The 22,813-nt window shown below is 51.9% G+C and overlaps 1 long non-coding RNA gene across 1 annotated transcript; it reads left to right on the top strand.

The window, feature by feature from the left end:
* The first annotated feature begins 276 nt into the window (after positions 1-276).
* Positions 277-1,654, top strand: LOC125548361. The gene is made up of 2 exons (XR_007301033.1): positions 277-760; positions 1,133-1,654. It is a non-coding gene; the product is annotated as an uncharacterized LOC125548361 (long non-coding RNA).
* The last annotated feature ends 21,159 nt before the right edge of the window (positions 1,655-22,813 follow it).

Here is a 22,813-nt window from a genome sequence, read left to right as displayed (position 1 = left end):
CTTGCAAACACCGTTACCCTCAAAAAATGTGCAGTGGAGAGCTCCACGAGCCGCCCGCCTAATTTGGACCGGCCAGAGCGCACGTTAAGCATTATGCACGCTCGCGCACAATAGCGCCACCGTATATATATATATATATGTATAGGGTGGGTCTATTCTAATAACACCCTTAAAAGTGTTATTCTAATAACACCACCTCCTTATTCTGATAACACCCGGCGACGACACAGATGAAAACCAACCCCACCAGCCCACCCCACCCACCACTCTCTCTTCTCCACCTTCTTCCCCCGATCCCTTCCACCTTCCTCCCCCGATCCCCTCCCACTTCCTCCCCTGATCCACAAATCCACCTGCCACACCTTCCCCCAACCCCCTCATGCCGCGACCCCGGCCGGCCAACGGCTTCCACGCGCCGCGGATCCCCCGGTGGCCCACCCACCAGAAACTGCGACCGGCCGCCGTCGCCCCACCACATCCCGCTCCACTGCCCGCCAAACGTCCCGTCCCGCCATGGTGCACCATCCCACCGCACCTCGCCCTGCCGTGGCCCACTGTCCCAGCGTTGCTGCACCGCGCCCTGACCACCTTCCCCCGCGAGCGCCGCCCCAGCCACCCCACCTCCAACACGCACAACACCGGCTGGATCCGGCCGGCAACCACGCTGTATTTCCCCGACGAGCAACTCCCACATCCACATCGTCGCGCTACCATGGGGAGTGGAGGTTAATGGATGGTGCTCAGGGGGCAGATCCCGCAGGTTCACCTCCTCTCTTTACGGAGCTCGACCGCAATAGTGCCGCCGCCGGCTACCTTCTGCCTTTCTCCCCATCTTGCTTGGGATCCCACGCGAGGAAGGTCAATGGCAGGTTGCCGGTCTCCTTCCCCTCCTGCAGGTCGCCGCCGCAGCCCATGCCTCTCGCGGTGGTTAGGGACGGCTCGCCGCTGCCTCAGGTCATGGTCGCTCTGCCGGGGCAAAGCGTCTGGCGGCTCGGGCAGAATTTCTCTTGCAGTCCACACAGAGGACGCACGCGGGGAAATCGCTGACTATGTGCAGCTCACTATTTTTTCCTTCTGTTCTTTGCGTATGAAAATGAACCAATTTGATAGTTTTTGACTTTTTGTGTTTCAGTTTTTGCCATCCGTTGCAGCTCGGTTGTGCGCGTGCAGTCCACCCATCTCCTCCACTGCATCCCTAGCAGCGGGGGCCTCGCAGTCCACATCGACAGCAGATGAAGCTCCAGCCAGCGGGTTTTTTCGATTTTTTTGCCGTGGCCGGTGACAGAATCGTGCGGCTCAAAGTTCCATCGGTTGCCCTGCAGTTCCTTCGCTTCCTTCGGCACCGACGCGCGCCAATAATGTGTGTTTTCAGTATATTTGTATTGTTCATGCAGTGCACATGTGCACCTTCCGTAGTGCGCTAGACTGGTTCGTGCAGTGCAGAACGAGCACCTACTAAAAATTACGGGAAACTGTATGCATACAACTACTCGTCTAGTGTAGAACACATGAATGGAAAAAAAAGAAAAGAAAAACTTCCCAGCAATGCAGAACACTCTATTTTTTCTTTGTAAAAAGCAGAGCGCTCGGTGAACCGAAGAAGTACATTTTTCAAAATTATTGTAGTTCATTGTTAAAAAGTTTGTGGTTCCCTTATTACAGTGCACATGAAAGTAAAATTGCATCTAAAATTGCATTGGGAGTTGCAGTGCACTTTGTTTTCACGTACACACGATGATTTTTACTCCGTTTGATGCAGTGCGGTTTTGGTCTGAAGCAGTGCACTAATCCATCTGATGCAGTGCACTTCGTTGTCACATACACATGACGATTTTCAGTCCGTTTTGATGCAGTGCAGTTTCGGTCTGAAGCAGTGCACTCATCTGTCTCAAAGCAGTGCACTTCGTTCGTCGTGTATGCATGACAATTTTCAGTCTGTCAGATGCAGTGCGTTTTTAGTCTAAAGTCGTGCACTCATTTATCTGATGCAGTGCACACGACGATTTGGGTGTCGCAAAAAACAGAGTGTTTGCATTTTTGTAAAATCAAAACTGCTTTTAAATCATAAGGAATTAGCGGAAGTGTTCTACATGAAAAAGTTGCGCCTTGTCGGTGGGAACGACACCTATGGGATCACGAGAATCCCTACTACGGTTAGCGGGGCGCGGGGTCGTGAGAAGAGCGGATCAACCATGTAGCACACGGTTCGTTTATCCAGGTTCGGGCCGCAAGGATGAGTAAAACCCTACTCCTGCTTTGGTGGATTGGATATCTGTGTTCTTGAGCTAGCTATGGGGCGTGAGGAGCTCCAAAAAGCTGAATCCCTCTCCCGGTCGCCTCGGGCCTCCTTTTATAGGAAAAGGGGTTGCCACAGTGGCACACAGGAGGTGGAAAGGGTACAGTGATGCGAGGTTATCCCTCGCATTACATGACAAGGCGCATTTAATGCGTCTTGCTTAGGTGTCCTTGCTTTATCGGGGACGGGGGAGAGACCTGCCTCGTCCGTCGCATCTCCTTCTTGTGTCGACACGCGCCCTGGCCAGCGACGCTTGCGATGCCACGTAGGTAGGCAGGCAGCTGAGGTGGCGCAGTGGTGGGTCTTCACGAAGATTTGCATGCTGCCACGCAGGTACCTACCCAGCTGGTTGGGTCGGCAGCTGCATGCGAACGGCGGTGGAGGTTTAGTCGGCATGGACCTGATGGTGGCCCTACGGGTGTCCTCGGCAAGGGCCTTGCCGGGGCCCCGGTAAGGGTCTTGCCGAGGCGCCTCCTGTCATCTCCGGCAAGGCGCTTGCCGGGGGCCTTGTGGTCTTCCCCGGCTGGGATCCCACCAAGTGTTGTCTTCTCCTTAGTGCGTATCTGATCTTCAATGTCTTCACTAAGATCTGCATGCCGCCACGGGGATGTCTCCCGAATCCTTGCCCTTTGGGCGCAGTGGACTCAAGGGTGATTTGCTCCGTAAGCATGGGACGAGTTGCCGCGGCAAGGGTCTTGCTGGGGCTGCTAGAACTGTCTCCCGGCAAGGATCTTGCCGAGGGAGTCCGCTTCGTCCCCTTTGCTCTTCATGGTCTTGGCCTTGGCGTTATAGTTCTCTTGAGCTTCGGTCTTACCCTGGCTCACCTCCCTTTCCTTGCTTGGTGTGGTGGTGCCCGCGGCTCAGACTGCTCGTGCACAGTTATAGGGGTACAAAATGTGTACCCCTCTTTTTGTACACCGACATGACCCCCGGGCCTGGTCCACACATAAGCGCAACGCATTGTTTGGGCTAGGCCCAAAAACGGTGCGCGGGCAGGCGGGGCGGTTTTTACCGCGGTAAGATTCTTCGCGCGCTGCGCTTCCCATGATTCCCACGCGTGGCGCGGCGTGGGGAGGCGCGTGTGACGTGGGCGGCATGCATGGGGTTGGTTCCCGCAGGCATGCGTCACGTCGTAGTAAAGGGGGCGGTTCGCGCCTTCCCCATAAACGGAGGAAGGCGTGGAGGCGCGGTCCATTTACTGAATGGGGCCGAGGCGCGGTCCTCGAGGCGTCCACTCCCCATGATCACGGGGTGGGGAGAGGTCACCTCACCCATCCCCTCGGTTCTGCACGTTCTCCACGTGTCTCCCATGCGCTTGGTGTGGCAAACGGTGGAGGCGGGAAACCGGGCCGTCACTGGTTGGGGCAGCGGGTCGGCCCTGGCTCCCTGCGCCTCCCGTGTCTTGATTGGCCGAGCGGGGCGGCCAAGCCCCAACCCCGATCCTTTATAAAGAGCGGGAGGGGGGATGGCGTCCCGCATTCTTTCATATTCTTCTTCCTTCAGCTTCTGCTCCTCCCTTCCATCCGTCATGGAGAGAGGGAACCCCGGTCCTTCAACAGTGGCGGCGAGGGTCGCCGCTCGACAACGCGTCCCTCCTTCTCCTGCGCCTGCGGTGGCAGAGCCGGCCGCGAGGGGAAGGGGGAGGGGGCGAGGCCGTGGGCGAGGCCGGGGCACTCGGGGAAGAGGAGGACGGGGTGGCGCGCCGGCCTCGCCTCCGCCAGAAGCTCCTCCTCCAATGGAGGGCCATGTTGGGGATGACCCTTGTGAGTTCTTCGTCAGGCTGCGCCGGCCGCCGTGCCATCGCCTTCGTCTCCCGACTCCATTTGCGCGGGAGATGGAGCTGGATCTGCCGGAGTCGTTGTGGCTGCACATGAGGGGCTGCGGGATCAGTGGCACGCGGGCCCGCATCGACTTCCCCGCCCCTCACGTGATGTATCTCCGTCGGGGATGGAAGACGTTTGCCCATATCCACTGCTTGACGGAGGGGCTCACTCTCCATTTTAAGCTGATGGAGGGTGGCCTTCTCTCCGTCATGGTCTTCGGGTGCTTTGGGACCCGTGCAAGGTGCTGCGTGGAGAGCTCTTCTGATAGTGAAGACTCCTCCTCGGGCGGGAGCGACGAGGAGGACAGCGGCAGCGACGACGAGGGTAGTAGGCGGCAGGATGACGGGTCCGATTAGGTGTCGGGCACCGCTCCATGCGGCACCGGCGACCCCATCATCCACATCGCCGGCTCCCTGAACTTCTTGGGGTCGTCTCCTTGGGCGGCTGGCGTTGGGAGGCTGCGGAAAAGGAAGAGGGCGGGTGGCAAGGCCGTCAAGTCGGAGTACGCGGGCACCGACGCCTTCGACGCGTGCTGACGTCCTACCGCCTCGTCTTCGAGCTCTGCTTCCGGCGCCGCCATCACCATCCAGCCTTTGGACGGCCACCAAGATGTTCTCTTGGTGTCTTCTGCCACCCGTAGCTCGCCTAGGCACTCCTTTCGTCCCATTCGCCTCCTTGACCTGCCTCCTGAGGAGAGGGACAAGAAAGGGATTACGGGCACCTTATCTCTTTTTAGTTTGTAAGCCTTCGGGCCTTTGTGGAATTTAAAACTTGTAATCCCATCATTCATGTTTTTCATTCCCTATGGCCTGTACCTGAGTGGAATGTTTTTAATGAAAAATGGATGCTTGCCGGGTCATTTGTTTGTGGGTGAAACCCACGGCAGGGAATAAATCCTTGATATCGTTAAGATAAACATTTCCTTGCCCAGCAGTAGGCGTTGCCGTCTCCCCACTTCGCTCGACCTTCCTCATGCCTTTGGCGGAGGCAGGGACGAGGCGGGTCCAGGCTCCTTGTTTCATCCTTTCACTGCCGCGACTATGACCCAACTTGGCCCCAAGAACGAGCCCAGGGCCTAGAGTTAGGGGAGGACGGTAGCTTAGGGGAAAACGAGGTTTCACATACATCAGTCCATAATGGAATGCATGATAAGGGATGAAGAACTTATCTGAAGCTGCAGTCCCTGGCAACCCTGGTTCGCCGTGGGTGAATCTTCGCTCTTGCAGCCCCCGGCAATACTGGCTTGCCGGGGGCTACATGCTGGTCTGTTCATCTTCTTTTCCTTCCCAAGTGGTTTGGCACGGATATCCGTGTGTCCTGTGAACCAAAGAAGACGAAAGAAAGACAAGGAGACGCACACTCGACCTCTAAGCTAGGGGTTAGTCGCCGCTAAGCACTATCAACCTTAACGAAGGACGAGACTTGACCTAGCATGCATGCTATAACTCAGGGCGCCAGCGCTTCATTTACTTATGCTCAGGGTCTGCGCCTGGCTTTGTACAGAGGGTTACATGCGTCATCGGCAAGGCTCGTACAAAAGGTGGCTTGCCGGGGGGCCCGGCAAGCCGCGCCTTACAGGTAAAACATGCGAAGATGCTCAATGTTCCAGGAGTTACTCACTGGAACGGCATCTTCGGTCTCCAGGCGGACTGCGCCGGGCCTGGTGACTCGTATTACCCGATAACGGTCTTCCCACTTTGGTGTCAACTTGTTGGAATTTTTGGCCGATTGAACGCGCCGAAGAACAAGGTCGCCTTCCTCAAGGCTTCGGGCATGAACCTTGCGGCTATGGTAGCGGCGCAAGGCTTGCTGGTAGCGTGTTGCTCTCACAGCCGCCCGAAGACGATCTTCCTCAAGGAGCGTTGCGTCATCTTGGCGCAGTTGCTCTTGCTCAAGCTCATGATAAGTGAGTACTCAAGGTGACCCGTATATGAGTTCAATGGGGAGAACTGCTTCTGCCTCGTATACCAGGGCGAAGGGTGTCTGGCCGGTGGCTCGATTTGGCGTCGTTCTGATTGACCAAAGAACCGCCCGCAATTCATCAATCCAGCGCCTTCCACTCTTGCGCAGCCTGTCAAAGGTCTTTGTCCTTAAGCCTCGCAGTACTTCAGTGTTTGCCCTGCAGCTTGACCATTGCTTCGTGGGTAAGCAATGGAAGCGAAACAGACTTTGCTGCCGAGGTCTTGGGTATATTGCATGAAGGTGCGGCTTGTGAACTGTGTTCCGTTGTCGGTGATAACCCTGTTGGGTACACCAAAACGGCACACTAGTCCCTTGAAGAATTTGACGGCTGACTGTGTTGTGACCTTCCTCACTGCTTCCACCTCTGGCCACTTTGTGAACTTGTCGATTGCGACGTACAAGTACTCAAAGCCCCCGACAGCGCGGGGGAAAGGGCCCAGTATGTCGATCCCCCAGACCGAGAAGGGCCGGGAGAGAGGAATGGTTTGAAGGGCTTGAGCTGGCTGATGAAGTTTCTTTGAATGGAACTGACACGCTTCACACCTGGTGACTAGTGTCGTCGCATCCTGGAGGGCAGTGGGCCAGAAGAAGCCTTGCCAAAATGCCTTGCCGGCAAGGGCTCTTGACCCTATGTGGGATCCACATATGCCTCCATGTATCTTCGCCAACAGCCCCAGTCCTTCCTCTCGAGGGATACACTTCAATTTCACGCCGTTCGGCCTCTTTCTGTACAGGACGTCATCGACGAACTGGTACATAGTAGAGCGACGGGCTACTTTTTTCGCTTCTTCCCGCTCCTCGGGAAGTTCCCCTATTTGGAGGAATCGGACGGTATGTTGTGCCCACACTGGAGCCCGGGGCTCGACGGCGAGGACTAAAGGCATTTCCTCTGCTACAGGAGCGGCTGTCTCGATGGCAAGAGCTTGATGCTCCGCCGGAGCTAGCCGTCCCGTGGCGGGCTCAGTATCTCTGGCAACATCCTTGCCGGCGGCTCCGGGGAGCTCGGTGGGAAAGTACTTGCCAGGCCATGATTTCCTTCTCTTGTTTTGCTATGTTGATGGATCAACGGATGGTTGAGTTAGCTGAAGCACAAAGGTACCTGGTTCCACAGGTAGCTTGAGGGCAGCGCGCTTTGACAGGTAATCGGCGATGTCGTTCTCTGCTTGGGGAACGTGCTCCGCCTGTATACCATCAAAACGCTCTTCCATCTTTCTCACTTCATCGACGTAGGCCTTCATCAACGGGCTCTGGTAATCTTTGTTGACTTGTTTGACGACAAGTTCCGAGTCACCCCTGACGATGAGTTTCTTGATTCCGAGGTCTGCCGTGATCCTAAGACCAGCAAGTAGCCCCTCGTATTCAGCAGTATTGTTTGTTGACACCTCCCTGGGGAAGTGCATCTGGATCACGTACTTCAGGTGCTCTCCGGTGGGCGCGCCAAGCAGTACGCCAGCCCCGGCGCCCTATAAGGAGAAAGCTCCATCAAAGTACATGATCCAGTGGCAACATGCCTCCTTGCCGGGGAGAGCAGTCTCTTGAGTTTCTTCGTCAGGCGTCGCGGTCCATTCTGCAACGAACTCCGCCAGGACTCAGCTTTGAATCATCGAGGTACTCTCAAACTTGAGGCCAAAGCTGGACAGTTCCAGTGCCCACTCTATGATCATTCCCGTTGCGTCTGGATTGTGTAATATCCGTTGCAGAGGGAGGCGAGTGACGACAGTGATTTCGTGCGCCTGGAAGTAGTGACGCAGCTTCCTCGAGGCCATAAGAAGGCCGAGGAGCAGTTTCTGCACACCAGAGTACCATGATCTAGCCCCCTGCAGGAGGGAGCTAACAAAGTAGACCGGGTGCTGCATCATCTTCTTCCTTGGCGGCACTCCAACCGGCTGCGTCGTCTCGACATCGGTAGCATCGGGCTCCGTCGCTGCTATTACCTCATCGACAATTTCTCTCTGCGCCACTAGCGCGGCACTGACCACCTGGTTCGCTGCCGCCAGGTACAGCAGCAACGGTTCCTGTGGCCTAGGCGCAACTAGTATTGGCGCGGAGGAGAGGTACCTCTTCAAATCTTGCAATGCTACTTCAGCTTCTGGCGTCCACTCCATCGGGCCCGCCTTTTTCAAAATCTTGAAAAAGGGAAGGGCGCGCTCGGTGGACTTGGAAATGAACCTGCTCATGGCGGCAACACAACCAGCAAGCCGACGCAAATCCTTGACTCGCTTGGGCGCCTCAATCTGCTCTATAGCTTTGATCTTGTCCGGATTGGCCTCTATCCCACGCTGTGACAGAAAGAACCCGAGAAGCTTGCCAGACGGGACGCCGAAGATGCACTTCTCAGGGTTCAGCTTGTGATTGATCTTGCGTAGGTTTGCAAATGTTTCTTGTAAATCTGATATGAGGGTTGCCCTGTTCTTGGTTTTGACCACTATATCATCCATATAGGCTTCCATATTTCTATGGAGCTGGGGTTCAAAATCAATCTGGACCGCCCTTGCAAACATTGAACCAGCACTCTTCAACCCGAAAGGCATCCATAGAAAGCAATACAAACCACATGGGGTGATGAATGCTGTTTTCTCTTCATCTTCCCTTGTCATGAAGATCTGGTGGTAGCCGGAGTAGGCATCGAGGAATGACAATAGATCACACCCGGCTGTGGAGTCAACAATCTGGTCGATGCGCGACAACGGGAAGGGGTCTTTGGGACAAGCCTTATTAATATCTATGTAATCAATACACAACCTCCACTTCCCATTTGCCTTGCGCAGTACCACCGGATTGGCCAACCACGTTGGATGGAGCACTCCTCTTACCAAACCCGCTGCTTCCAGTTTCAGGATCTCCTCTGTGATGAACTCTTGTCGTTCCAAAGCTTGCTTTCTGACCTTCTGCTTGACGGGCCGCGCATGAGGACAGACAGCAAGGTGGTGCTCAATCACCTTCCTGGGAACGCCGGGGATGTCGGATGCTTGCCATGCAAACACATCGACATTCGCCCGCGGGAAGGTGACGAGCGCGTCTTCCTATTTGTCGTCAAGGGTGGAGCTTATGGTAAAAGCTCCTCCCGTGCCGTCCTCCTTGGCAGAAACCTTCTTGGTTCCCGGCGGTGTGGCCCTGGACTTCTTGTTTCTGTCAGCGGATCTCTCTGGCACGTCCCTGATGGGAGCGCTACACTCTGAAGATGTGCGCTTGCCGGAGTGGATGCCTGAGGTCTCACCGATCTTCTTCTTTTGCCTTCCCGGGGCTCCAGCAGCAGGAGCAAGCGCCTTAGCAGTGGCGGCTGCTGCAACTGCTTGTTGATAGAGTTGGTCAGCACAAATTAGTGCATCCTTCTTGTCTGATGGGACGGTGATGATCGTCATAGGCCCCGGCATCTTCAGGGTGTTGTAGGCATAATGTGACGCCGCCATGAACTTGGCCAGCGCTGGGCGGCCAAGGATCCCGTTGTAAGGCAAGGGGATCTTGGCAACGTCGAACACAACCCTTTCTGTCCTGTAGTTCAGATCACTCCCAAAAGTCACGGGCAATGTGACCTTTCCCTTAGGTTGACTTCTTCCCGGGTTGACCCCTTGAAACATGCCCGTCTCTTCGAGGTCTTCATCAGGAATCTGCAATTTCTCGATCACGGCAGGCGATATTAAGTTTAGACCGGCCCCGCCATCGACTAGCATCTTTGTCACCTTGAGGTTGTGTATTGTTGGTGAAACCAACAATGGCAAGCACCCGACTACAGTAGTGCGATCAGGGTGATCCTTAGTGTCAAAAATGATAGGTGTGCTGGACCACTTCAGCGGCCTTTGGGCATCAAACGACGGTTCCGCCGCTGTAATCTCACGCGCCCACTGTTTAAGCTAGCGGTGAGAGGTATGCAGTGAGGCGCCGCCATTGACGCACATGGCCTCTGTAGCTTTCTGAAATCCTTGGTCACCTGACTCATCATCCTCTTCGTGATCATCGTCTTCTGGCTTTTTGTCACGGCCCCGGTCAGGCCTCTCTCGCAGTTTATCTTTGCTGCGACGGCTCGCCTGGACGTCACGCTTCTTGCCGGACCCCTCAGCACCGTCCTGGCCTTTCTCCTTGTCCCGCCTCTCTTATTCAGCCCTCTGCTTCTCAGCAAGGAGCTCAACCTGTCGGCAGTTCTGGAGATCATCGCCTTTGGTGCGATGGATCTTGCAGTATTGCTTGTCAGAGTTTCCTGGCTTCTTGGCAGCCGCCAAGGCCCGGCAGGCGACACATCCGGCAATTTCCTTGCCGGGGTCATCTGCCTTGGTTTTCTTGGTGGAGCCGGAGTCGCCAGATCCCTCGACGGCAAGCACAACTTTACCTTTCCGCTTCCTGTTGCGGCGCCAGCCTTTCTTCGCCGGGTCGGCAGTATCCTCTTCCGAGGAGTCGGTTTCCACGCCGGCATCTTCGCCGGGGTACTTCCTTCACTCTTCAGCCCGGGCACATTTGTCAGCAAGAACATAGAGTTCTGCCACATCTTTCACCTTGTTCATTGCCAGTTCTTCGCGCATCTTGTGGTTACGCACGTTCTGATGGAATGCCCTGATGATGGCGGCAAGGTGAACATCAGGGATATTGTACTGTACCTGGCTGAACCTCTGTATATACTTGCGCAAACTCTCACCTCCCTTCTGGGGAATGACATGCAGGTCGCTTGCTTGGCCATGGGCTTGGTGACCCCCAGTAAAGGCGCCCACAAACTCATGGCACAAATCCGACCAGGAGGAAATAGAGTCTACCGGCAAGTGCATCAACCACGACATGGCATTGGGTTTAAGAGCCAATGGAAAGTAATTCGCAAGCACCTTATCGTCGCGAGTTCCGGCGGCTTGCATCGCGATGGTGTAGATGCTGAGGAACTCAGACGGGTGAGTCTTGCCGTAGTACTTTTCACCAACGTCAGGTTTGAAGGTGCGGTGAGTGGGCCACTGGAACTGCTGCAGCTCACGGGTAAAAGCCGGACAGTCTATCTTGTAAGGTAGGCCTCCAGGGCTCTCCGGGGTCGGGTGGTTCACAGCAGGCCTGCTCGCCTGTCTGACTGGTGGCGCGCTCCGCACCGGCGCTCGATAGTGGTTCGAGCGTCTTCATGGGCTCGTTCCCGAAGAACTTGGCGCTGATCATAGTGGGTCCGCGGGTCAGACGATGCTATGGAGATGGCGTCGCCCGCGACATCGCGATGAGCCGGCGTCTGCGGTACCGGATGGGGAAGAGGTGAATGCACCATGGTCGCGGCGTCGCCGGCTTTTCCTCCACTGGTCCACGGGACTCCATCGGAGCATCGACCCGGGGGCCTCACCGAACTTGGTTCGTCTTTGTTGGAAACCACAACAAGGCTTCGGATAGTGGCTCTCCATTCGTCGAGTTTCCCCGTAGTGTGAGGAAAATCGACGAGCAACTACGCGCGCGCCAGGGCCTCTGCTGGCATCGGCGGCAGAGAAATCTGCACGGATCGCGAAGCGCTTCGTCTTCTGACCATGTCAGAAGGAGCTCTATCACGACCCCGCGGTCGCATGCCGCTTTCACCAGCGCCTCGGCGAGTGGGCAGGTCTTCTACGTCCCGGGACTGGCGCTCGGGGCTCTTCCCGCGACGATGCCCGGGATCTTCGGCGTGATTACGCCGTTCATCGCGCGCTGCCTGGGAGGAGCGCGCTGTTGACGCCGGCGTGTGTCGGCGTTCTGGGAACGGGGGTCCCCAGACTTGCCTGCCTGCGGCCTGCGGCGTGGCTCAAAGGGGGCCCAGCACGGCCCGTCTTCATCAACACAGACCCAAGACCGTCACGAGGGGCCAAGCCTCACGGGGCGAATGACACGGAGCTTCCTCAGGCACAGCCTCATCAGGCTGGCTCGCGAGGAGGCGGAGAGATCAAGGCGGGGTACCTCACGAGGTGCCCGTGACGCAAGCCATGACGACCAAGGGTGCCAGGCGGGCGCCAGCCCGCGCAGTGTCCTCCTTTCCTCTTTGGTGCAAAGGGAGCAAGCGCAGGCGAGAGCATCAAGCAAAGGCACCCGTTTCGGTGCAACGAGACCAAGACCAGTCCAACGGCAGGGAGGAAGTCATTGTGGAGCCCAAGCCAGCGTCACCACCAGAGCCTTTGGCAGGCGAGGACCAACTTTAGTCAGGATAAGTGTACCAGATGTTTCCCTTCAAAATGGCCAATTGTTGGCGGCCTTCCCGCTCAATATTTGGGAAGAGGCCCAGGGCCTTTGCCTATAAATAGGACTAGAGAATCGAGAAGAGAATCGAGAAGAGAGAGAGAGAGAAGGGTGACTGAACTCCTCCTAGCAGTTCATCCCCTCAGCCAAGAACAGACCCTCGCGAGGCTGTTCTTCCTTGTATTTCTCATCATCATCAGCCCAAGAGGCAATCCACCACACCACACACTGGAGTAGGGTATTACACCACAACGGTGGCCCGAACCAGTATAAACCCTGTGTCTCTTGTGCTCTTCTTTCCATAGCTTAGATCTTAGCGAGGCGGAGGGGTGCAGGTAGGTAGAAGGCGAAATCTCCGCGCGCACCCCGGTGTTCGAACCTCAAGGGTCTGCCGGAACCCGGAATCCGACAGCGTGGGAGTCTTGGAGGCCCTCGCGTCGCCTTCGGGCGGGGCGGCGATGACCTTGGAAGTCCCCGCTCCACCCGCGAAGGACTTGGCTCTGCCTTTGGATTTGGCGACGTATGGCCCGTTACCAGGCACACAAACATCGCCGCCTCCCAAACTCTGGCTGCTGGGATGATGTTGGTGTTCGCGAGCAGCGCCCTGGGTCCTCTCTGCGACCGGTCCGCTGCTCGCCTGCGTCGGGACGGGCTGTCCGGCTTCCGACTGGCCAACCGCCACCGTCGTCTTCTTCTTGGGCACCATGATGATGAAGAAGCGCCGAACTAACTGCTAAAGCCGATTCTCACAACTGCGCCCCCCTACCTGGCGCACCAGAGATGTCGGTGGGAACGACACCTATGGGATCACGAGAATCCCCACTATGGTTAGCGGGGCATGAGGTCGTGAGAAGAGCGGATCAAGCAGGTAGCACTCGGTTCATTTATCTAGGTTTGGGCCGCAAGGATGCGTAAAACCCTACTCCTGCTTTGGTGGATTGGATATATGTGTTCTTGAGCTAGCTATGGGGCGTGAGGAGCTCCAAACAGCCGAATCCCTCTCCTGGTCGCCTCGGGCCTCCTTTTATTGGAAAAGGGGTTGCCACAGTGGCACACGGGAGGTGGAAAGGGTACAGTGATGCGAGGTTATCCCTCGCATTACATGACAAGGCGCATGTAATGCGTCTTGCTTAGGTGTCCTTGCTTTATCGGGGACGGGGGAGAGACCTGCCTCGTCCGTCGCCGCTCCTTCTTGTGTCGACACGCGCCCGGGCCAGCGACGCTTGCGATGCCACGTAGGTAGGCAGGCAGCTGAGGTGGCGCAGTGGTGGGTCTTCACGAAGATTTGCATGCCGCCACGCAGGTGCCTGCCCAGCTGGTTGGGTCGGCAGCTGCATGCGAATGGCGGTGGAGGTTTAGTCGGCGTGGGCCTGATGGTGGCCCTGCGGGTGTCCTCGGCAAGGGCCTTGCCGGGGCCCCGACAAGGGTCTTGCCGAGGCGCCTGCTGTCATCCCCGGCAAGGCACTTGCCGGGGGCCTTGTGGTCTTCCCCGGCTGGGATCCCACCAAGGGTTGTCGTCTCCTTAGTGCGTATCTAATCTTGAATGTCTCCACGAAGATCTGCATGCCGCCACGGGGATGTCTCCCGAATCCTTGCCCTTTGGGGGCAGTGGACTCAAGGGTGATTTGCTCCGTAGGCACGGGACGAGTTGCCGCGGCAAGGGTCTTGCCGGGGCTGCTAGAACTGTCTCCCGACAAGGATCTTGCTGGGGGAGTCCGCTTCGTCCCCTTTGCTCTTCGTGGTCTTGGCCTTGGCGTTGTAGTTCTCTTGAGTTTCGGTCTTACCCTGTCTCACCTCCCTTGCCTTGCTTGGTGTGGTGGTGCCCGCGGCTCAGACTGCCCGTGCACAGTTATAATGGTACAAAAAGTGTACCCCTCTTTTTGTACACCGACACGCCTCATCGATATCTTTTCGACGGCATATCATTTGAATCATTTCGACCAGCGGTTTGTGAAAATTTCACGAAAAACGGCCGCTGCCACTCGTCGTCCGCTGCACGGTTTTCAAAATTAACTTAAAACCATAAGGAATCTCAAAAACAATTCAACTTATGAAAGTTGCGCCTCGCCCATAGCTTTCCAAGGACATATTACACACCTCGTTTCGACAAACAGTTAGAAAACTGGAGCGAAAACAATATCGAAAATTTCAAAAAACAGAATTCCGCGATTTAGTAAATTCGAAACTGCTCTTAAACCGTAACGAATTATGGAAAATAATACATATGAAAAAGATGCGCCTCGACGATATCTATCCGTGTGAGTACTGCAGCACACTTGGTTCAAGCAATGACGTGCACTTGCATTGAGCGTGCAGTGCGGAAGTGTTATCAGAATAACTATTCTGATAATATTATCAGAATAGACCGGCTATATATATATATATATAGGCATCACGTCCGTGTCAAGTAGACCAACTCCTGCCTGCATCTACTACTATTCCTCCACACATCGACCGCTATCCAGCATGCATCTAGAGTATTAAGTTCATAAAGAACGGAGTAACGCCATAAGTAAGATGACATGAAGTAGAGGAATATACTCAAGCAATATGATGAAAACCCAATCTTTTTATCCTCGATGGCAATAATTCATTACGTGTCTTGCTACCCCTACTTTGTCACTGGGCTAAATCACACAAGATTGAACCCAAAGCTAAGCACCCCTGCCATTGCAAGAAAAACCAATCTAGTTGGCCAAACCAAAGCGATAATTTGAAGAGAAATACAAAGATATCAAATCATGCATATAAGAATTCAGAGAAGATTCAAATAATATTCATAGATAAGTTGATCATAAATCCACAATTCATCGGATCTCGACAAACACACCGCAAAAGAAGATTACATTGGATAGATTTCCAAGAACATCAAGGACAACATGGTATTGAGAATCAAAGAGAGAAGAAGCCATCTAGCTACTAGCTATGGACCCGTATGTATGTGGTCAACTACTCACACTTCATCAGAAGGGCAATAGGGTTGATGTAGATGCCCTCCGTGATCGAATCCCCCTTCGGCAGGATGCGGGAAAAGGCCTCAAGATGGGATCTCACAGGAACAGAAGGTTGCGTCGGTGGAAAAGTATTTTCGTGGACTCCTCTGAGGGTTTTGGAATATATGTGAATATATAGGACTAAGAGCTAGGTCAGGGGATCCCCAAGGGGGCCACAAGGTAGGGGGCGCGCCCTCCACCCTTGTCGCCGCCTCGTAGCTCTTCTATCTTGGACTCCAAGTCCTTTGGATGTCTTCTGGTCCAAGAAAAATCATCATGAAGTTTTATTCCATTTGGACTCCATTTTGTATTCCTTTTCTGTGAAACTCAAAAACAAGGGAAAAATTAGAAACTGGCACTAGGCTCTAGGTTAATAAGTTAGTCCCAAAAATAATATAAAATAGCATAATGATGCATATAAAACATCCAGAACAGATAATATAATAGCATGGAACAATGAAAAATTATAGATACATTGGAGACGTATCAAGCATCCCCAAGTTTAATGCCTGCTCGTCCTCGAGCGGGTAAGTGATAAAAACAGAATTTTTGATGTGGAATGCTACCTAACATATTTATCCATGTAATTTTCTTCATTGTGGCATGAATGTTCAGGTCCATAAGATTCAAAAAAGTTTAATATTGACATAAAAACAATGATACTTCAAGCATACTAATAAAGCAATCATGTCTTCTCAAAATAACATGGCCAAAGAAAGTTATCCCTACAAAATCATATAGTCTGGCTATGCTCCATCTTCATCACACAAAGTATTAAATCATGCACAACCCTGATGACAAGCCAAGCAATTGTTTCTTACTTTTGATGTTCTCAAACTTTTTCAACTTTCACGCAATACATGAGCGTGAGCCATGGATATAGCACTATAGGTGGAATAGAATATGGTGGTTGTGAAGAACACAAAAATAAGGAGATAGTCTCACATCAACTAGGCGTATCAACGGGCTATGGAGATGCCCATTAATAGATATCAATGTGAGTGAGTAGGGATTGCCATGCAACGGATGCACTAGAGCTATAAGTTTATGAAAGCTCAAAAAGAAACTAAGTGGGTGTGCATCCAACTTGCTTGCTCACGAAGACCTAAGGTAATTTGAGGAAGTCCATCATTGGAATATACAAGCCAAGTTACATAATGAAAAATTCCCACTAGTATATGAAAGTGACAACATAGGAGACTCTCTATCATGAAGATCATGGTGCTACTTTGAAGCACAAGTGTGGAAAATGATAGTAACATTGCCCCTTCTTTCTTTTCTCTCATTTTTCTCTTTTTTATTTTTTTATGGTGGGCTTCTTTGGCCTCTTTCATTTTTTGTAAAGTCTGGAGACTCATCCCAACTTATGAGGGAATCATAGCTTCCATCATCCTTTCCTCGCTTGGAACAATGCTCTAATAATGATGATCATCACACTTTTATTTACTTACAACTTGATACTTAGAACAAAATATGACTATATGAATGCCTCCGGCAGTGTAACAGGATGTGCAATGATCTAGCATAGCAAATGACATCAAAAAATGGACAAGCCGTGTAAACATCATGCTAGCTAGCTTACGATCATGCAAAGAAATATGACAATGATGGTATGTGTCATAATAAACGGAATGGTGGAAAGTAGCATGGCAATGTATCTCAGAATGGCTATGGAAATGCCATAATAGGTAGGTATGGTGGCTGTTTTTAGGAAGGTATATGGTGGGTGTAAGGCACCGACGAAAGTTGCGTGGTACTAGAGAGGCTAGCAATGGCGGAAGGGTGAGAGTGCGTATAATCCATGGACTCAACATTAGTCATAAAGAACTCACATACTTATTGCAAAAGTCTATTCGTTTCGGTGCAACAAACCCTAGGTCTGTTGCCCAGACTGTGCACAAGCATGGGGACAGGATTAAGGCACCAACCCAAGTCAGAGTACAAGGAACCAAGAGCCACACCAATAGGGGATCTTGAGTCCTTTAGTAGTATCCTTTAGGATGGCTTGCGGACTCCTTGGCGATCGCCACCTCTCCGGTGATCTCCTCCCCTAGCTACTAAAATTCCTCTTCTCTCCGCTAGATCTCTCCGGCGCACTGAGATCTACCTTCCAATACCCATCTCCATGGGTTCTGATGTCGGATCCACCCTTGGCTTGGATTTCTCCAAGGGCTTGGTTTTTGCGGAAAAGGTCTTTCAATCTACTGGTTTTATGGTACATCCCATGGATGACACGGGCTTCTTCACCATGGTAATCTCTTTTGGGCGGCATGTTTTTCGTTTGCATGAAGATTCAGTAGCAGCAGCAATTGAGGCGGCCATTGGGGGTTCTGCAATTGAGTACATGGTTTTTCCGCTCAAGGATAAGGTTTTTGGCTTTCAAGTTTCCTGTAAGGCTGTGGCTATGATTGTTCCTCAGCTCCGTTCTTATTCTTGTGATCATTTTAAATGTTACTTCCATCTTTGGGGTCATGGGGGCCCAAATTGTGGCCGTGAGTTCAAGCTATGGAAGTTGGAATGTGATGCAGAATGGGTTCTTGTTAGTCCTTCCAAACATCGAGCTGCCCTTGGCATGCTAGCCATGCATTCCAAGCCCCAAAAGTCCTCGGTAAGATCTACTCATGCCCAAGCCAAGAAGCTTTCTTTTTCAACGTTCCAGAGTTATCCTGCTTGCCGTGGTTATCGTTATCCAGCCACACAGGACTGTATCCAAACTATTGAAGATGCAGGGTATACTCTCCCGGATCATGAAAGGGTGGTCATCCATCCCCCGCCGCCGGCTGAGCTCCGGTGGACGTCAACCTCTCCATCCATATCTTTCGGCACGGTTGGGAACCTCCCTCCTAATGCGACTCGGACACCGTCTATCTCGGGCGGGAATTATGATTCTTCGAATGTGGACGTGTCCTCTCATGTTGGGCCATCATCTACACGTGCCGCGGATCAAGTTGGGCCGGTGTTATCTTCTGGGCCTTCCACTATTCCTTCCTCTCAACAAGCTGCAGTGGATTTTGATAATTTGGTTTCAGATATGGTGGATGTAATCTTAACATGTCAAAAATGTTTGCGCAAGGGCCATTTTGCTACGGCGTGCACGTCCGGGTTACACTGTAACTCGTGTCTGCGGGTGGGGCATGTTGCAAAAGATTGCAACCGGTTTGCACAGATCTTGGGCTTGGTTTGGAAACCGAAACCCGGTAACGTTGCAACTTCCGAGGATCCCTCAGCTCCCATCGAGAATATCTCTCTGACGCAACTTTTACCAAACTTGGACTCCTCTTGCACTTCTGCATTAACTCTTTCGCCCCGTTCCATCAGCCCTGGTCCCAAAACACCTTCGACTGCACCGCCGGAAACCCCACCTCCGCCGGAGTCCTCGCCGTCTGCTGCTAGCTCGGGACGTGCCTCTCCGATGGAAAATTTTCACCTTGACCCTCTGCTCTATGTGCCGGCAGGGCACCACATTGTGGATGGCGGTGAGGCTCGGGTGCCGCGAACCTTCGTGACGCCACATACCCCAATTGTGCGTCGCCATGAGGAGTTCATGCTGGCCGAGGTAATGCCCATCCCCCCTCCTGATCAGATTGGGGTTGCTAGGGAGGAAGTCGTCCAATGGCTACAAGCTCATGGGATTTTGGTGAGGTCTGCTCAACCTTGGATTAGATCGGTGGGTCTTTTTGAGTTACGGGATGCTGCTGTCAGATTTTCACTTCTTCAGATGCCGCCTCAGCCCCTGGGTAATGATCGTTTTGTTCGGTTTATGAAGCATGATGAGGGGGAATCTTTTAGAGGTGTTCAGGGTTTCCGACAGGGTTTGCTTATGTTTTTGGGGATTCCGCTTGATCTTCACAATGAGAATGGTCTTCAGGAAGCAGTTAACACCTTTGGGAAGTTTCATCATTGGATTAGTGAGGACCCATATCTTGTGCGCTCCTTGGTCTTTGCATCTTTCCCCGAGGATATTCTTGTGCCCAGGGACGTGGTGTTCATGGAGTATGCAGCCTGGGGTGGTGCCAGAGTGTCTTGGACGGCGCCATTGTACATTCTGGGTGCCAATTTCGCCGAACAAATGCCCCAAGATGAGGACTGGATGCCCATCAATGGCAACCCTCATCCGCTGCCTGGAGTGCCCTTTCCAGAAATGCCCCCTTTTGTCCTGCCTCCATTCCCTGCTTTGGGATGGAACGATGTGCCACCACCGCCGCCTGCTCCTGCCCATGATCAAGAGGACAACTGGGGCAACTGGGATGAACCTGCTGTGGAACCAGTTGTGGAGGACCAAGAGTCCATGGTTTTCAATGTTTCGGCACAACAAAGCTCTACTCAGCCAAGTTCAGACGTGCAGCTTCAGGAGCCGCCTGCATTTATTGGTAGAACTGCAACGGAAACCCGAAGTAACCCGGAGAACATTGCCAAGGACGTGGAAGATGCTAGCAATTGGGCGATCGTGGTTTATCAACCCCCAGTTATTGATGTTCAGGCCCTTGCTCAACCTGTATTTAAGGTTCCTTTTGGACCCCCTCTGCCTCCTGAAATGATATGGAAGCGTTCTTTTGAGAATTTGCTGAATGCACCAGTGGTGTTTGAGGTGCCGAAGCCTCTAATGCTTAAGCCCTTGTCGCCAGTCAAGAGAAGATGGAGCCTTGCTTTTCAGCCTGATGATCTTCCTTTGCTGACGTGGAACGAGCCGGAGCTGGTTAGACCTGTGGCAAGAGCTCTTTTTGCAGATGACGCGGGTGAAGCTATGCCTGCTGTTGTCCCCCCTCCACCTATGTGCGCAAGACCAAGGAGACCTCGTAAAACTCTGGCGCCAACACCTCTGGTTGAAACGTCTGTTCGCAGATGTACCAGAAGCTCGGCCCAGCGTGATGGGTTTAAGCCCACTTTCCATGAGCTGGTGCTACAGCCCAAGAAGAAGAAGCCCAAGGCTAAGCCCATTGCTGCTGAGAGGCCCAGCACCACTGCATATGGAGATGTCCCTCCTCCCACTCCTGTCAGTCATCTGCAAGCTCTTGGCAAGGAGTTAGACATTGATGCAGCTCTGCTCACCGAGGATGCACTTATGGTGGACCCTTCTGCCGCAACCAACCAAGCTCCTAATGCATAGTGTGCTATCCAAATGCTGGGTTTTGCAAGCCCCAAAATTTGCTCCCTGCATGTCTTTACTTTCTGAATTTTGGATATGTAATAATGTTGGTTCAGAACTTGATGTGGCTTTTGGACATATGGCATTGTGTGCTGTGTGGTTTGGAGACCTGTTTATGATCTTTATCTATGAATTCTCAATGTAAAAGCTGGAATGTCCTGTGCTAGAATGTCAGGGGTTTGAACTCTGAAACTAGGCAAAGAGCTGTCAGGCAAAAGATCGATGAAAGTCACTGTGCAATTGCATGTTTGCAGGAAACTAAATGTGCTTCTTTTGACTCCAGATCAGTTAAAAGTTTTTGTCCTAAAAGATTTGACAGTTTTGCTTTTGCTCCTTCTTTGGGGGCCTCTGGTGGAATCATAGTTGTTTGGAACTCCTCTGTTCTTGAGGGGACCTTATTGGAAATTCAACAATTTGCAGTAGTAGTTGAGTTTGTCTCCAGACAAAATAATGAGAGGTGGACTCTTGTTGCTGTTTATGGTCCTTGTCAGGGGGAAGCTAGGGATAATTTTGTTACCTGGTTGTACCACCTGAATATTCCAGTGGATGAAAATTGGCTGCTCCTGGGGGATTTCAATTTTATGCGCTCGCTGGATAACAGAAATTTCCCTGGAGGGGACCTGAATGACATGTTTATCTTCAATGAAATTATAGGTCACTTGGGCCTTTTGGAATTGCCCATCAAAGGTAGATCATACACTTGGTCTAATATGCAGGATACTCCCCTCCTTAAGCAGCTAGATTGGTTTTTCACTTCTGTTGATTGGATATCTGACTATCCCATGACTGAGGTGACGCCCCTTGCAAAAACTGCATCTGACCATGTGCCATGTGTGGTTTCCATCAAAACTTCTATCCCCAAGTCTAACATTTTTAGATTTGAGAACTACTGGTTAGAGCTTGAGGGTTTCATGGACTGTGTTGCCTCTTCATGGCAAAGAACTTCTAGAAAGGGACATATCACAGCTAGAATAGCTGACAAGTTCAAATCCCTGCGAATGTGTCTCAAAAGATGGCAGATGAACATCTCCAAACTGAAAATGCTTGTTTGTAAATGTAATAAGGTTATTCTGTTACTGGATGAACTTGAGGAGCTCAGACCATTGTACAGACATGAATCTAATTTTCGAAGAGTGGTTAAAAATCATGTGGAAAAGTAACTTCACCTTCAATGGCTTTATTGGAAAAAGAGATGTACTATCAGATATATTAAAGTGGGTGGAGAAAACACCAAGTTCTTTCATGCTATGGCTACTGAGAGGCATAGAAGGAACTCTATTGCTAGCTTAAAGCTACCTGATGGCACTATGGTATCTGATCCCTCTCAAATGGAGGGTATTATATGAAATTGTTTTAAAAATAGAATGGGCTCTTCAAGGGGCATCCACATGGGCTTTGATCTCTCCTCTTTAATTGTTCCAGTGGAGGGTTTGGATGTTCTCACTAAGCCTTTTGAGAAAGAGGAAATGGACAAGATTGTCAAACATATGCCAGTTGATAAAGCCCCGGGTCCAGATGGTTTTAATGGTCTTTTCTTCAAAAGGTGCTGGCACATTATCTCTCCAGATTTTTATGAACTGGCACAGGCTTTTTATGATGGTTCTGCTCATCTAGAGAACATCAATGATTCATATATCACTTTGGTGCCTAAGAAACACTCACCTGAGGAGGTGGGGGACTTCAGACCTATTTCTTTAACAGGAATGGGTCTTAAGTTCCTTTCCAAAATGGCTGCCAATAGGTTCCAAGAGGTAATAATACAGTGTATCCACAAAAACCAGTATGTATTTATAAAAAGCAGAACTATTCAGGACTGTATTGGATGGACTTTTGAGTACTTACACCAATGTCATCAGTCCAAGAGGCCAATTGTCATACTTAAATTGGACTTTGAGAAGGCATTTGATTCTCTTGAGCATGAGGCAATTGTCCAAATCTTGAGATATAAGGGCTTCAATGAAAAGTGGATTCTTTGGATGAAACAGCTTTTGTCTACAGGTACATCATCTGTTCTGCTAAATGGTGTTCCTGGTAGGAAATTCATATGTAAAAAGGGTGTTAGGCAGGGAGATCCAGTCTCTCCCCTACTATTTATCTTAGCAGCTGACCTATTGCAGACTGTAATTAATGACATGTTCAGAAGGGGCATACTTCATCTCCCAATACCTTGTCATGACTAGGACTATCCTGTGATTCAGTATGCTGATGATACCTTGATCATCTTGCTTGCTAACAAGGCACAGTTAATTGCTTTGAAGGACATGTTAAAGGTCTTCTCTGGGTCTACTGGGCTTGATGTGAATTATCATAAATCCTTTATCATTCCCATCAATGTGGACACTGCTGTCATGGCAGATTTAGCTGCTGCTTTTGGATGTCAAATTGGGAAAATGCCTTTCACATACCTTGGACTGCCAGAAGGTACTACTAGGCCTAA

The sequence above is a fragment of the Triticum urartu genome, chromosome 3 (genome assembly GCF_003073215.2).
Source record: "Triticum urartu cultivar G1812 chromosome 3, Tu2.1, whole genome shotgun sequence".
In the NCBI taxonomy this organism is placed as follows: domain Eukaryota; kingdom Viridiplantae; phylum Streptophyta; class Magnoliopsida; order Poales; family Poaceae; genus Triticum; species Triticum urartu.
This window is presented reverse-complemented; position numbering and strand designations above follow the sequence as displayed.